Source organism: Tamandua tetradactyla, chromosome 19 (assembly GCF_023851605.1).
Source record: "Tamandua tetradactyla isolate mTamTet1 chromosome 19, mTamTet1.pri, whole genome shotgun sequence".
Taxonomy (NCBI): domain Eukaryota; kingdom Metazoa; phylum Chordata; class Mammalia; order Pilosa; family Myrmecophagidae; genus Tamandua; species Tamandua tetradactyla.
In genome coordinates, this window is record NC_135345.1 from 59,315,872 (window position 1) to 59,333,031 (window position 17,160).

Genomic DNA, 17,160 nt, shown 5'->3' on the forward strand with positions numbered 1-17,160 from the left:
TATGCTTTCACAATGCAATTCTAGGTCCTCTTTTTTGTTTACAATTGTAAACTTAATGCTCCAAAGAGTTCGTGGCTAACAGTAGGTGCTTGTTAAAAGTTGTGAATTAATAAATCATGATTGTACAACACTTTTTTTCTAATAGCATTTTCTATAAGCAATATTGCAATGATTCTTTCAGTTTTATAGGTATAATGGCACATGAAAGGGTAAAGTGTACTTTAAGCACAAATACTGGACTCAGACAAAAAGAACACTCCCTTTTTAGAAATTAGTACATTAACAAAAAGATCTCCAAAGGAGAGGAAGCAAACAATAAATATCTTTCTGGTGGATAGATGTAGAAATCCCAGGACCAAGTTCTTATACTGTTTGACTAAATGGCCTTTTTCTTAAACTAAAAAAAGGAATTTCTAACTACTTCTCTAACAAATCACTTTATCAGTAAGTACATAAATCATATTTTCATGACACACTCTGCTAACCTTCTACCCCTAGCAAGACTATATTTAATCATTCCTAGACAGACAATTATCTATTATTTTTCAGGATTGTCTTGTTATCTTTAAAACAAACAAACAACATAAATTTTTGAGCCTTAAAATTTGCACCTGTGATGATTTCAATATCATAATGTTACATAATTATAAAACAAGTATCACATAATGTTACATAAGTCAAGTATTTTAATGCACACTTTCTTTAATAGATCAAATGATTATACTAATAATCTGTGTGTCTAGAAACGTTTGTACTGAAGCTTTCTAATACTTACCATCAAGTCTGTTATATTTGGCTTATGAACTCTCTTCTAAACCTCTACTTAATTTGGTTGTTTGATTACAAATACTGAGCAGATAAAAGATGGGAGTACTTCAAAGCGGTTCTGAGTTGTTTCCATGAATGGCAGAGTTTGCCTTTGGTAGGTCCACTTTGCAGGGCAAAAGCTAAGAGGAAGCCTTGGGAAACCATCTCAAGAAAGTTGACTTTTGTGTCAATTCCTTGATGAGGGTGACCATATGCAGGTTATTGTCACCACTGCCGCTCCTCTCTGAAGCTCAGGGAATTACTGTTCCTGGAAAATATTACCTAGGATGAGGTAAGAGGTCAGTAACAGGAGTTTCAAAAGAAGAGAGACCAAACTTAATGCTTTCTCATTTACTCTTTAGCACAGTATTACCACTTTTCCATATATTTTTTCAGAAACAAGGCAAATAAATAGGACACTATTTGAAGCTAAATTTATTATATGAAACTTCAGGCATCTATTATTAATATTAGGAGGCTTTTTGATAACTATTTTGATAGTATAAAATGGAATAAGTATATTTATACTTATATTTCACTATTATGTTCATATTGCTAGTATTGTCAATTATTTGCCTTATGTACTAACCTTCGCAAACTGCCCTTGCTTTACCTGAGGAAAAGTAATTGTCAAAGTTAGTTGTTAATAACATCATTTCTTGCTTGTTCTACTTCTGTGTTATTTTTATCTTGTGGTTTATTTATTTTGGCACAGCAAGACTCATAGCTTCCTCCGCAATTTCACAAAATATGTCCTGCCTCATAACCTTGTTGGCTGCCCTAATTGCAGTGTTCCTATAAAAGAAAATGAATTTGGATATGTTCTTAAATACCTTTTAAGCTTTTTTGTTTAATTTAGTTTACTTCAACCACATATAGTATAGAGCATCTTTGCAAGTGTAGTACATTTTTCCTTCTCTAACCTTTATTCTCTCTATATATACCCATCATTTTCATGAAGACTCTAGCACCTTGATGTTTTAGTGTGGAAAGTAACAATAAGCACTTTTTATTAGTTTCCATATTGGATTTATATCCATATTTCTCATAGCATTTCTAATCTCTTGGAAATTTCACTTTACAAAGTTGAATAATGGCTGCCCTAATTTTGAAAATGCTAGTCACACAAAATTCATTATTGCAAAATTTCTTAAGGTTTAGTCATTTTTGCTATATCTGTGTGGTACTTGTATATTTTCATTTGACTTTTTTTTGTGTTTTGGCATGGCTGTCCCACTTTGAGGGACACTGTTGCACTGTCTGTCAGTAAACATTTATTGAACATCTGCAATAAAGCAAACTTTTTTTGACAGCTTTGGGAAGATAAGGGTAAATAAAGAAAATCTACCTTCTCAGGACTTAGGGAATAATTGTAAAGATAGAAAATACACTGATTATTTCAATGGAATGTAGTGCTAAGTGCAAAATATATATGTATATATGATATTGGCAGTTTAACAGAAGAGAAGTGATAAAGGCGTTAAAGGCATTAGAAAATTCATGTGTAGAAGTGGGAGCCTGGATTTCTGAAACTGGATTTTGATTTCTGGAATCTGCAAGCTCTTTGTTTTAGTTGGATTGAAAGCAATATATATCGAGATAGTAGGAGACTTGGGACAGTTAGCAGGGATCACATTTTTTAAAGAACTACAAATCCAATGACATAAAATTTAATTAAACCTTGTAAAAAATCCAAGGAGAGCCAAGCATATCTATGAGTTTCAATGGGTTTCTTCGTAGATCCTTTTATTTATGGTAGAAGAGCTTCTGGCCACTACTTTATTCAAAAGGCAAGAGGGAGAAAACCTTTTTTTTTTTTTTTTTCAGCATGGCAGGCAAGAACTCTGCCTGCTGAGCCACCGGGGCCTGAAAACTTTTTAATTGAACAAGTGATATATCTATTCTTGGTAATTTTCCAGTATGATTATATTTTAGATATTTAATCTATAAAATTTTTAAAAATCTTCCCTTTCTCTCACCATGTTTGACTACCTCTGCTTAGTAGCAATTTCCTACTCAGCAAATAAACTTTAAAATTAGATAATGCAATTGGGATGTAGAGGGCAAGCTGGAGGCCTGAATTTCAATTCCAGTCTTGTCAATAATTAGCTACACTATGGAGAAAGCAAATGATACCTATTAGACACCATCCTCTGTATATATGTATCTATACATATATGTATATATAAATTAATATTTATATATATAAACAATATATATAAACTAATAAAATGTGTATGCATATATGTATATATTTATATTATATGCAGCACTGTCTATGAAACTGGCAGTATTATCTTTGTTGTATGAATAAAGAGATTTTCTCACTCAGGTTAAATATAATTATCTTGCCCAGCATTACAGCAGAAGAGAGAAGTAGATTTCAAATTAGATGGACCTTACTTCAGATTCTGAACTCTCTAACACTGTACCTCAATCCTTCGTCACTTACATTACTTCACTTATTAAGTCCAAGTCTTAGTTTATCAGTGGTTCTCAGTTGTGGTCCTGGTATCGGCATCACCTTGGAACATGTTAGAAACACAAATTCTAGGTTCCCATTCCCATATCTATAGAATGAAAGTCCTGAGCTATGACCCAGCAATCAACGTTTTAGAAAACCCTGCAGCTTACTCTGGTGCATACTGAAGTGTGAGAACCGCCGTATTAGAGTATGACATCATGCTTCTCAAACCTGACAATAAGTTGTAAGCACCTTGAATGCCTTGAAAATGCTGATACTGGAATATCTCCATCGATTACGATCATGGTTTATACTTGTTTTGAAATAGGATATATATATATATATATAGCTTTATTCACACACCATACAATCCATCCCAAGTGTACAATGACTCAGTATAATCATTGTATAGTTAATATAGTATAATCATTCATCACCACTATCAATTAATTTTAGAACAGTTTCATTGCTACAAACAATAAGAATAAAAACCCCATCTAGCATTAGCATGATACCTTTGTTACAGATGATGAAAGAATAGTAAAATATAACTGTTAACTATAGTACACAGTCTGCATTAGGTGTGTCTTTTCCCATTATTGACACCTTGCAATACTGATGGACATTTGTTCTAGTTCATAAAACATGCTTATATTTTTACTATTAACCATTTTCATCATCTGTAACAAATATCACTACGTTATACAGCCCCATGTGTTATCCTTCTGCTTTCTTTCTTTTTGACAAACATGACCCTAAACTTTCCCTTTCAACCATAATCACACGCAAAATTTAGGGCTATTGATTAGATGCACAATAATATGCTACCATTCCTTCCATCCTTTTCCAAACATCTACAATCAAACTCTTAAATATTCCTCATACATTAAGCACAAATTCACTTCCCCTTTCTTTACCCTCATTCTACCTCTGCATATCTTATACTCTAGGTATTAACCCCTTGAATTTGCTAATTATAATTAGCTCATACTACTCAGACCGAGACCATACAATATTTGACCTTTGTGCTTGGCTTATCTCACTCAAATGATATCCTTAAGGCTCATTCATGTTCTCACATGCATCAAGACTTCATCTCTTCTTACAGATGAATAACATTCCATATGTATATACCACATTTTGTTTATTCATTCATCAGTTGATGGACATTTGGGCTGTTTCCAGTTTTTGGCAATTGTGAATGATGCAGCTATGAACATTGTTGTGAAAATGTCTGTTTGCATCCCTGTTTTTAGTTCTTTTGGGTATATACCTAGTAGTGGAATCACCGGATCATACTTCATCACTAACTTCCTGAGGAATCATCAAACTGTCTTCAATAATGGTTCCATCATTTTACATTCAGAACAGCAGTGACTAAGTGTTCCTATTTCTCCACTTCCTATCCAACCTTGTAGTTTTCTTTTTTTTTTAATAGTGACTAGTCTAGTAGGTGTGAAATGATGTCTCAGTGTGGTTTTAATAATAACATTATTAATAATTTATTTATTATTTAACAATAATAAATATTATTATTTCCCCAATAGCTAGTAGTGTTGAGCATTTTTTCATGTACTTTTAGTCATTTGCATTTCTTCTTTGGAAAATTGTCTATTCAAGTCTTTTGCCTGTTTCTTAATTGTGTTGTCTTTTTATTGTTAAGTTATAGGATTACTTTATACATTCTGGATATCAAACTCTTACTGCATATGTAGTTTCCAAATATTTTCTCCCATTGAGTAGGCTGCCATTTGGCATTCTTTTCAAAGTCTTTTGAAGCAAAAAAAAAAAAAAAACATTTGATTTTGATGAGGTCCCATTTGTCATTTTTTTCGTTCATTGCTTGTGCTTTGAGTATAAAGTCTAAGAAACTACTACCTACCACAATATCTTGAAGATGCTTCCTAACATTTTGTACTAGGTGTTGTATGGTCTTGGCTCTTATATTTAGGTCTTTGATCCATTTTGATCTTCTTTTTGTTTAGAATATGAAAGAAAGGTGTTTTTTCATTCTTTTGGATATCATTATCCACTCCTCCCAGCATCATTTGGTGATGAAACTGTTCTATAACATTTGGGTGGTTTGGCAACCTTGTTAACAATTACTCAATGATGTGAAGATATATTTTTGAACTCTCAATTTGATTCCACTGATTGGTATGTCTATCTTATGCCTGCACCATGTATTATGACCACTGTAGTTTTGTAATATATTTTAAAGTAGAAATTGTGAATCCTCTAACTTCATTTTTCATTTTCAAGATGCTTTGGCTTATTTGGGGCTTGTTACTCTTCCAAATAAATTTGATAATTGGTTTTTCTAAAGTAGGCTGTTGGAATTTTTTTTTTTTTATTAATTAAAGAAAAAAAAGAAATTAACACAACATTTAGAAATCATTCCATTCTACATATGCAATCAGTAATTCTTAACATCATCACATAGATGCATGATCATCATTTCTTAGTACATTTGCATCGATTTAGGAGAACTAGCAAAACAGCAGAAAAAGATATAGAATGTTAATATAGAGAAAAAAATAATAATAGAAAAAAAGGAAAAAGAAAAAAAAAGACAAACAAACAGACAGACAAAACAAAAAAACTTATAGCTCAGATGCAGCTTCATTCAATGTTTTAACATGATTACTTTACAATTAGGTATTATTGTGCTGTCCATTTTTGAGTTTTTGTATCTAGTCCTGTTACACCATCTGTATCCCTTCAACTCCAATTGGCCATTATCTTACCCTGTTTCTAACTCCTGCTGGACTCTGTTACCAATGACATGTTCCAAGTTTATTCTCGAATGTCGGTTCACATCAGTGGGACCATACAGTATTTGTCCTTTAGTTTTTGGCTAGACTCACTCAGTATAATGTTCTCTAGGTCCATCCATGTTATTACATGCTTCATAAGTTTATTCTGTCTTAAAGCTGCATAATATTCCATCGTATGTATATACCACAGTTTGTTTAGCCACTCGTCTATTGATGGACATTTTGCCTGTTTCCATCTCTTTGCAATTGTAAATAACGCTGCTATAAACATTGGTGTGCAAATGTCCGTTTGTGTCTTTGCCCTTAAGTCCTTTGAGTAGATACCTAGCAATGGTATTGCTGGGTCGTATGGCAATTCTATATTCAGTTTTTTGAGGAACCGCCAAACTGCCTTCCACAGTGGTTGCACCATTTGGCATTCCCATCAGCAGTGGATAAGTGTGCCTCTTTCTCTGCATCCTCTCCTCATCAAGAAAGTAGAAAGACAGCCTACACAATGGGAGACAATATTTGGAAATGACATATCAGATAAAGGCCTAGTATCCAGAATTTATAAAGAGATTGTCCAACTCAACAACAGAAAGACAGCCAACCCAATTACAAAATGGGAAAAAGAATTGAACAGACACCTCTCAGAAGAGGAAATACAAATGGCCAAAAGGCACATGAAGAGATGCTCAATGTCCTTGGCCATTAGAGAAATGCAAATCAAAACCGCAATGAGATATCATCTCACACCCACCAGAATGGCCATTATCAACAAAACAGAAAATGACAAGTGCTGGAGAGGCTGTTGTAATTTTGATTGGGATTGCTTTGAATCTGTGGATCAATTTAGGTAGAATTGACAACTCTATGATACTTAGTCTCCAATCCATGAACACAGAATGCTCTTCCATCTATTTAGGTCTTCCTTGATTTCTTCTAGCAATATTTTGTGGTTTTCTGAGTACAGGTCCCTTACAATCTTGGTGAAATTTATTCCTAGGTATTTGATTCTGTTAGTTGTTACTGTAAATGGATATTTTCCCTTGATTTCCTTCTAGGATTGCTCATTACTTAGGTGTTGAAACACTACTGATTTTTTATGTTGATCTTTTATCCCATCACTTTGCTGAACTCATTTATTAGTTCTAGTAGCTTCATTGTAGATTGTTCAGGACTTTCTAAATACAGAATCATGTCATCTGCAAATTTACTTCCTCCTTTTGTATGCCTTTCATTCCTTTTTCTTGCCTAATTGCTCCAGTAGAACTTCTAGTACAAGGCTGAATAACAATAGTGACAGAGGGGTATCTTTCTCTTGCTCCTGATCTGAGAAGGAAAGCTTTCAATCTTTCACTATTGAGTACAGTGTTAGCTGTAGGTTTTTCACATATGCCCTTTATCATATTGAGGAAGTTCCCTTCTAGTCCTATCTTTCGAAGAGTTTTTACCAAGGAAGGATGCTGGTTTTTATCAAATGCCTTTTTTTTTTTGCATCAATTGACTTGATAATGCATTTTTCTCTTCAATTTGTTAACGTGGAATATTATATAAATTGGTTTTCTTGCATCGAACCATGCTTGCATACATGAGATAAAACACACTTGATCATAGTGTATAAATCTTTTAATCTGCTGTTGGATTTGGTTTACAAGTATTTTGTTCAGGAGTTTTCTTTTCTTGTAATATCTTTATCTGGCTTTGATATTGGGGTGATGTTGTTTAACAAAAAACATTTTAGGTAGTTGTCTCTCCTCTTTAACTTTTTTTTGGAAGGATTTGAGCAGGATTGGTGCTGATTCTTCTTAGAAAGATTGGTTGAACTCACCTGTGAAGCCACCTATCTTGTCCTGGTCTTTTCTTTCAGGAGAGGTTTTTGATAACTGATTCAATTTCTTTACTTGTGATAGGTTGGGTCTTCTATTTTGTAGGTTATTCATGTGTTACTAGGAAATTTCATTAAAGTTGTCTGATTTTTTGGCACACAGTTGTTCATAAGAATCTCTTATGATCTTTTTCATTTTGGTGGGATCAGTAATAATGTCTTCCCTCTCATCTATGATTTTATTTACTTTCATCTTCTCTTCTGTTTTCTTTGTCAGTCTCTCAGCACTCCCTTCACTGCATCCCATAAGTTTTGATAAGCTGTGTTCACACTTTCATTTGTCTTGAGATATTTGCTGATTTCTCTCAAAACTTCTCCTTTTACCCACAGATTGAACATGCTTTTTAATATCTATATATTTGTGAATTTTCTAGTTCTCTAAATTATTAATTTCCAACTTCATTCCATTGTTAACAGAGAAAGTATTTTGTAAATTTTCAATCTTTTAAAATTTATTGAGGCCTGTTTTGTGACACAGCTTGTGCTCTGGAGAATGATCTATAAACATTTGAGAGGAATGCATATCCTGTTGTTTTAGTGTGCAATGTTTTGTATATGTCTGTTAGATGTAGTTAATTTATCATATTTTGAAGTTCTCTGCTTCCTTATTATCTTCTTTCTAGATATTCTATGTGTTGAGAATAGCAGTGTATTGAAGTCTCCAACTACTATTGTGAAACTGTCGATTTCTTCCTTCAGTTTTGCCAGTGTTTGCCTCATGTATTTTCGGGTACTGTGGTTAAGTGCATAAATATTTATGATCATTATTTTTTCTCGGGAGATTTCCCATTTTATCCAAATGTAATGCCATTCATTGTCTCATGACATTTGTGCATTTAGTCTATTTTGTCTGCTATGAGTATAGGTACCCCAGCTCATTTTTGGTTATTGCTTCCTTGGAGTAACTTTTTCCAACATTTCACTTTCAGCCTACTTATACCTTGGATCTAAGGTGAGTTTCTGGTAGACGGCATATAGAAGGCTCATAGTTTTTAACCCATTCTTCCAACCTGTATCTTTTGATAGGGGAGTTTAATCCATTAACATCCAATGTTATTACTGAAAGGCAGTACTTACTTCAACCATTTTATCCTTTGGCTTTCACATGCCATATTTTGTTTTTGTCTCTTTTTTTACTCTTTTCATTACCCTTACTAATAATCTTCACTTTTACCCTCCCCTCATAGCTTCTCTCTCTTGTTTTTTTCTTTCAGCCTGCACTACTTCCTTTAATATTTCTTGAAGGGTAGATTTCTTATTAATGAGCTCTCATAGTTTCACAGTTTCTCTTTAATTTGTGAAAATTTTAAATTCCCCTTCATTTCGAAGGACAGTTTTGCTTGATAAAGAATTCTTGGCTGGCTGTTTTTCTCTCTCAGCGTCTTTACTATATCATACCACTGCTTCTCGCATCCATGGTTTCCAATGAGAAAGCAGAAAATAGTCTAATTAAAAATTCCTTACGTCTGAAGAATTACTTTCTTCTTTGATTAGTTGTTACAAATACTCTAACTTCTATGACTTTTAAATTTGTTTCTTTGATTAGGTCATATCTTGTTCCTTATTATGTCTTGTGATTTTTGGTTAAGTCTAGGCATCTGATTGTCTTGATGTGTTTATTCTGATGATTACTTTCTCTCTTTTGCCTAATGTTTTATTATTGTTTGGCATTGTGTTAAGTCACCTCTTTGATTCTTAGTTCAACTTATTCTAGACCTTTAGAATTGCCCTTGTTTAATTGATGAAAACAGGGTCTGGAGCCCACAAATGGGGCATAGACCTGTTACAAAGATTCCTGGGGAGCAACACAGCAATGATGAAAAAAAAAAAAACAAAAAAACAAAAAACATTGGTTTCTCACCCTCTTCAGCTGCCCAAAATTGGATTTTCTTGTCTTCTCAACAGACGGTGCTCTTTAGCAAACTTTTTCGCACAGTTCTAGAAGGGAATTTTTTTTTAAATTTTAAGTGGGCAGTATTGAAACAATGGCCAGAAGGTTTCCTGTTCTGGGTAGGATAGAACTGTGATTCAAAGCCAGCCAACAGTCCAGATTCACTGATCAGAAGCCACACTCAGTCCTTGTCCATGCCACCCATTTTCCCAGGGAAGAAGACCCCCATACACCTATTCATCCATAGCAGCCATTCACAGACCCACTAGGCTGTTTGCCTTGAAGGTGAGTGGTGGGTGCTAGCTCCTGCTTGGGGCCAATTCCCTCATAGTTTTTGCTGCAGTTTTTCCATCTTTCCATCCTATTCTTCCCTGGGTGTAACATGGGAGTCCTCTGGTGTCTGGAGCCCCAGAACATTAGTTTTGCATAGTCTCTTCCTAACCACTAGCTGTTTTTGGAAGAGGGATGAGAAAACTGCTGTTTCCTGCACTTCCATCTTCCCAAAGGTCTTATATACATACACACATATGTATATATATTTACACACACACACACACACACACACACATTTAATAGCATATTCCAGGGGATTCTAAAATGTAGTTGAGACTGAAGAACACCCTAAGAGATCAGTGCTTCTCAAATTTATTACACACTGAAAACACTTTGGGATCTTGTGAAAATGCATATACTTGTTCAGTGTTTATGACTGTGACTGTGATTCTGCAATTCTAACAACCTACCAGGCGATATGATGCTACTGATCCATAGGACATATTTAATAAAATAGCATTATATTATTGTTGACATGACAACTAGTTCTGAAATATATGGTTCTATGAAATCTTTCAATTCATGGCCAAAAGAAAGCAATATCCTTTAGTTTTTGACAGTGTAGGTTTATTTGTTAAGACAGGTTTGAAACTTCACTTTGCCGTGGATTAGTTGCATAATTTTGAGCAAATTACCTATTCCCTCTTGCTTTGTTTTTATCTTTAAAGTGGGAATAACGATACCTGCCATGTATAATTGTGAATATTTAATAAAATAGTCAATATAAAATTATTACTGCAATGACTTCCATTTCATAACTACTTAATAACTGTTATTATTGTGAACTTTTCATTTCTACTTTGACTTAGAGTAGTTTAATATATTTCTCAAGGCAATTAATAGCACATGTGGAAATATTGATATGGTTCTTGTGATTTACATTATAGGAGTACTATTATGAAAAACTATTAACAGACTCTAAATGATAAAATAAAAATGACAGCCACAACAGTCATTCTTAGCACTGAATCATTAGGTAAACATATAGGCTGATTATCATTAAAAATACATGATATAATGTAATTTGCCATCCATCATCACACTTTTATCACCTATCTGACTGGTGCTTTAAAAATTGTAGTATAATTCTTTCAATATAGTTAAGGACATGTCCTTTTCTTAAAACCCTCTAATACTGAGCCTTGTGGTTTCAAATAGAATTGCTCTTTGATCCAAATGCTTTCTATTAAATATAAAAAATTCCTTAAGTTTCTTCAAAACCAGTGATCCAAAGCAGTATTTTTAAAAGGTTGTTAGATATAATAATTAATTAAATTCATGGTTTCTGATTTTAACAAATTCTAAATTGCTTTATATTCTCCCTTAGAGAGTTTGACCTACTTAGTAGATTGGAAAACTTTGTGATCTGAATCATGTTCCTGTCAGACAGCAGGAATTCACATCCCTTGAGGACTTACCTTAAATAGGATTCATCAGTTCTCTGTAGTACAGTGCCCCAGCTGCCCATGCTGAAGACAAAAGGGTAGCCAATTTAATTAACCACAGCCTCGAGGAGCATAATTCATTATCATTTTGACCAAGAAATCTAAGTTTATATCAGTGTTCCCAGTGATAGGGTACATGGAGCCAAGGTGCTCTAATCAGGAAGAAGTTCCTTAAATTTAATTGTTCTTTTGACTATTTAATTGAAGGTAAAATGAGAGCCAAAATTAGAGTAACATTAGAGTAGAGGGACCTATATTTCTTTCATGTGATAAGAAGTGAATAAACTGTGTATCCCAGCTTTGGGGGAGAATTACCTATGACCAACCCTACAAAAGCACTGCACCTTTTCTACTAACCCTAGTTGATATAGCCAGTTTCATGGCAAATGAACAAGAGATGAAGGGTTTATTTAGGGGGTGCTATTGCATACACAAACGTTTGACACAAATTCAGTGACTAGAAATAAGTTCTCAATGATTAATTAATGTAATGTATTAGCCAGATATTTATTGACTACCTTGTGCTGTACTAAACAAAGAGAATGCAAAGTGAAATGAAACATGCTTTTTTTTGTGCCACTGAAATGTTAACAGCACATTAATGGATGAGAGATAATTATGTGAGGGAAGAAATTATTTAAAAAATAGAATAAAGGCATGTATAATGCAGTATGGATTGTGGGAATATTAGGAAAAGCAACTTAGAGGTAAAATTATTTGAGTTGGGTCTGAAAGAAAGACTTCGACTTTACAAAGAAGAAATTAGGTGAGCAAGCCATCCGGACATAGGGAATGCTCCTTGAAGCAAAATACCCTATTAGGTTCCTAACTTTCCTGTAATGGCATGGCTGGAGGAATAAATGGAAGTGAGGTGGATAGAAAATGCGGTTGTTGAGGAGGATAACTTCCCTTCAATTGTATGGACCACATACTTAGATATATTCTTTCCATATGTTAGCACATCCAATCCCTTCAACAAATATCAAAATGAGTATTTGTATCTTCACTTTTATAAACAGTGACATTGAGAAGAAGTCATATGCAATGCACGATACCATTCAAGTGACAGCTAGAAGCCCATAGTTCCAGTCACAGAACTGCTGATTCAAGACTGCAAAATTTTTTATACACTGTGACAACAAAAGCTTTGTATGACATATTAAGGGGATAATTTTATTCTTTAGACAATTATCTATGTATAGCTAGGAGATCCATCACTGTACTTGAGTTCAGTTTGACACATGCAGGTATAGCATGCAAACATATGCTTAAAAACAATTATTAAAGAAATAAGAAACAAAACAACAACAAACCAAAACCTAGCAACAGTGTGGATATTGAATGACATAGAATAAGAAATTAAGAGAAGCTGAAATAATTGCTTACATTTCAAATAGTTTAAACAAATTTTTAATATTAGAACAAATGTTAGAAGTTAATTTAATTATTTACTTTGTGCATTAGTTAATAAATATGGGGTATATTCAATGTGTCTTGGCCTGTTAAGGTACAGGGAAATGGTGTTTTAAAAAATGCATTTTCCTTGTCATCATGAAACCAGCATCTAGGAAGTAAGATATACATAAAACCAATCATTAAAAAATTAATATATTTTAAAATACAATTGATTGATTTAGGAGACAGAAATAACAATATCGCACTGTGTTATTCAATTAGATTTAAATAGATATACTTTAATCCAAGCAGCACCTATTTATTGAATGCCTACTATGTACCAGAAACAAATGTAAACAGGTAACACATTTTAGCTTCTTGGCTTCTAATAAAAAATAAACTCTATGATTTTCCCTAGGGGGATTGATTGGGGGGGAATTAGAAGCCTTATATTGATTTTTATTTACATTTCATAAACTATTTGAAACTAGATGTGATCATTTCAAATTGTGGCCTCTAAATTCAAAAACATCTAGTTGCATGGTCTGACAGATGCCTAATAAAAGAAGTGATTAGGGACAGCTATTTTTGACAAGCTTCCCAACTCTTGAGAAGTTCCAATTTATTTATGCCGATCTCTGCTTCCCTCTCAATCCATATGCCACTGAAATGTGTCTCATCCGTCTCAGCTTCCCAACCTATCATGCAAGCATCTGTTTCTAAAATTACAAAAACTTAGCAGTAGATACACATATAGGGTTAGATGGTCAATAACGTTCAGTTCTCACTGCAGAACTCAGAGATTGATCAGAAAATTGTATTATTGTATACACTGTGACTGTGGTTTCACTAGATAAGAAGGAAAGAATCACAGATTTAGAAAAATAAAAACTTTCAGAGGAAAATATTTAAATGGCTTACACTACAGTAAGGACAAAAAAAAAAGGTGGGAACTCTTAAGTATTTACTTTAAGATGGAGTATAAATGAAAAGGAACCTGTCTTTGTTATCTATTTCTGTGTGATAAATTACCCCCCAAATTAGTTGCTTAAAACAATGCATACGTATTATATCACAATTTCGGTCGGTCAGGTATCCAGTCCCAGCTTTGCAGGCTACTCATGTCAGGACTCTCACAGGTTGCCTAGCAAGGTGTCAGCTGGGCCATAATCATCTCAAGGCTCATCTAAGCAAGGGCGGCTTCCACGCTGTTCTGGCAGTTTTCAGTTCCTGGTTGACGGTAGACCAGAAGAGGTCACTCACAGTTTTTAGCCACATGGATTGCTCTGACATGTCAGCTTACTTTATTGAAACATGCAACCTACATCCTCTTCAATACTTGTAATTTTCTGCTTTTTAGAGAAAATAATAGGCATTGTAATGGTGCAAAATTATATCTTGCGGTTTGATTTGCCTTTTCCTAATAGCTAAAACTGTTGTGCATCTTTTCTTGTGCTTTTCAGCTATTTGTATTGCTTGTGGGAATGTAAAATAGTGCAGCCACTGTGGAAGACAGTTTGGCAGTTCTGCAGAATGTAGGATTTCCATATGATCCAGCAATACCACTTCTAGGAATATACCCAGAAAAATTGAAAGCAGGGTCATGAACAGATATTTTCACACTGATGTTCATAGTAGCATTCTTCACAATTGCTAAAAGATGGAAGCAACTCAAATGTCCATTAATTGATGGATGGATAAATAAAATGATGGGTATACATATAATGGGATATTAGCTAGCTATGAAAAAGAATGAAGTTCTGTTATAGGCTGCAATAGGGATGAACGTTGAAGACATCATTTGAATAAAATAAGCAAGCCACAAAGGGACAAATATTGTATGATCTCACTGATATGAAATAATCATAATAAGTAAATTTACTTAATTAGAGTTTAGAATATGTGTTACCGGAGTCCAAGGTGTGTTAAGGAATGGGGAGTTAGTGCTTAATTGTATATCCAATTTTAGTTGATGGTAAAGTTATGGTAATGAATGGTGGTGATGGTAACACAGCATTGTGAGTGCAATTAACAGCATTGAATTTTATATTTGAATGTGGTTAAATGGAGAAATTATGGGTTCTGTGTATTTTAGAATGCAATTAAAAAGCAAAAAACAAATTGAATGAATAGGAAATAGGAATATGGAACCCTATTGTAAACTATAGACTGGTTAACAGTACAATTATAAATATGTTCTTTCATGAATTGTAACAAATGAACCACAGTAATTCAATATATTAATAATAGAGTGGTATTTGCAAATTGTGTATTTTATGCCTGATTTTTCAGTAAACCTACAACTTCTTTAATTTTTAAATAAGTAAAAAAAACATGCAATCCAGAAAACAATAATATCTATTTGCATAACAGTATCACAGTCTTTTGTAACCTAATTATGAAAATGATAACCCTTTATTTTGCTGTATTCTATCAGTTGATAGAAAAGCACTAGATCTAGTATACTTTTCGTTTTTTTCAATAGTATTTTTTTAGGTCCAGTATGTTTTTTGAGATGTGAATGCCAGGAGTCAGGGCTCAGTGTGGATCACCTCAGAATCTGCCTTCTGCAAATTCTGAGTGCATATCAAGATGACAGGTCACTCAAGAGATTGTAAATTGTACTTCTATAACTTTGATCTAGAAAAAGCACAAGTATCACAAATTTCCACTTGCCAATAAAAATTCCAAACTGCTTTTGAAAATTAAATTTTGCATATATATGTGTGTGTGTGTGTGTGTGTGTGTGTGTGTGTGTGTAACCTTATGCTTATCCCTTGTAATAAATATGAGAGAGGATAGATGTTTTAGTTTCCTAGGCTGCTGAAGACATGTATCACAAAATTGTTTGGCATTTTTCAATGGAAATTTATTGTCTTACAGTTTTGAGGCCAAGAAAATGTCCAAATAAGGACATCGAGAAGGTGATGCTTTCTTCCCAAAGTCTAGCTGCCATTGATCCTTGGCTGGTCTGTTACATGGCAAGGCAAATGACGGCATCTGCTGGTCTCTCCCTTCTCTTCTACATTTCATTGATTTCAGCTTCTTATTTCCATGACCTTATTTTCCATATATATATATATTCACTCCATATATAAAATGCTCCAGTAGTGATTTTAAGACCCATCCTGACTGAAGTGGGTCACATCTTAACTGAAGTAGTCTCAACAAAAAGCTTACTTACAAATTACTTGCAAATAACCCACAGAAATTGATTAGATTTAAGAACATGCTTTTCTGGAGTACAGAAATCACCGCACTCCAGATCCCAAATACAAGTTCTTTCTATATACAAAATGCATACATTCCATCACAACATTCCAAAAGCCTTAAGTCATTACAGTAATAATTCTGAGTAAAAAATCTCATTAAAATCAGTTTTAGTTGTGATCTGTCCTGGGGCACAGTTGCCCTCCATCTATGGACCTGCGAAACCAAGGGAACAAGTTATCTGCTTCCAATATACAGAAGGGAGACGGGCATAGGATAAACATTTCTATTCCTGAAGTGAGAAATTAGAAGGAAAACAGTGGTCACAGTTTCCAAACAATTCCAAAAACTGCAGGCATTCTCCTTTAGATGTCAAGGTCTGAGAGTCATCTGTAGAATATTTTCTTTTTCTAGGCCTGATGGATTGGCAGCTCCACCCTTTCCGAGAAGTTGCACAGCAGCCATGCTCTCCAAGACCACAGGGGTGAAGGCTCCAATCTCTTCAAGCATGGGAATGGCAGCCAAGCTCTCCACAATCCCTGAGGCATAGGTTCCAGCCTAGTCAAGTACTGGGGTGGTGGCACCTCCTCCACAATCCATGGGGAATATGCTTCACCCTTTCTGAAGACAGGGGAAGCAGCTACCTTCCTAAATAACAGGAAAAAGGTCTTCTACCTCCAAGTACTGAAGCATACTCACCCTTTCCACACACGTGTGGGCTCATTCTCTTGGCCTGAGAAGATGTCTTCAGTCCAGATTTCAACCTCCATGGTCCTGCCTTTGAAGTGATTTTTCCTTCAATCTGTCCATTTTCTGTTCCTTTTAGCCCAGGCTGACAGTGGATCTGTTCATACAGCTCTCACAAAATACTTGCCAGTTTTGTATGTAGTACACAGGGGTCCAAACAAAGACAAACGAACTTTCCACAAATCCTTTCTGGATAACTGTATTTCCAATACTGACTTGCA